The sequence below is a fragment of the Pseudorasbora parva genome, chromosome 12 (assembly GCF_024679245.1).
Source record: "Pseudorasbora parva isolate DD20220531a chromosome 12, ASM2467924v1, whole genome shotgun sequence".
Taxonomy (NCBI): Eukaryota; Metazoa; Chordata; class Actinopteri; order Cypriniformes; family Gobionidae; genus Pseudorasbora; species Pseudorasbora parva.
This window is the reverse complement of record NC_090183.1, coordinates 46,491,930-46,492,473: the sequence shown is the minus strand read 5'-3', so window position 1 is coordinate 46,492,473 and position 544 is coordinate 46,491,930. Positions and strand designations below refer to the sequence as shown.

Below are 544 nucleotides of genomic sequence, written 5' to 3'. Positions count from 1 at the left end.
TCCGGGGCCGGTCAAACGCGCGAGATTGCTCCGGAATTAACGCTCACATCCACACCGCGTTCCGTTCCCTCGCGCGCTCCTCATCCTCATCCCGAGTACGAAGCTCTGGATTCGGGAATGCTTTGCTCGCAGCAATCACGGGGGTCTCGCGTGGGTTCCGGAGGCTGTTGCATCACCTGAGCGCGCGCACCACCGCCTCAGGTGAGCTCACGCGGGCACGCGCGTTCCCGGTGATTCGGTGAGCGCGAGACAGCGGCGCGGATCCCGGAGCTCAAGACCGCACTGACGCGTCTGCTTTCCTCCCGGTGTTCCTCTGGACCGCAATCATTAGCTGTGACTTAAAGACACAACACACACACACACACACCATAGACTAGACACTCACACACACTCTCTCGACAACACTCACACACAGTAGACAACACTTATACACATACACACACACACACACACACACACACACACACACACACACAATCTCTCTCTCTCTCTCTCTCTCTCTCCACACTCACTCACACTCTTGACAACACTCACACACACTCTC

The 544-nt window shown here is 57.0% G+C and overlaps 1 protein-coding gene across 1 annotated transcript in view; it reads right to left on the bottom strand.

The window, feature by feature from the left end:
* The window catches only part of LOC137093389 (voltage-dependent T-type calcium channel subunit alpha-1I-like), a 100,816-nt gene extending 100,517 nt beyond the window's left edge, over positions 1-299 (bottom strand). The window contains 1 exon segment of the mRNA XM_067458201.1: positions 1-299. This exon segment is cut by the window's left edge and continues 80 nt beyond it. The gene's annotated coding sequence lies outside the window, so the exon portion shown is untranslated.
* Between the last annotated feature and the right edge of the window lie 245 nt (positions 300-544).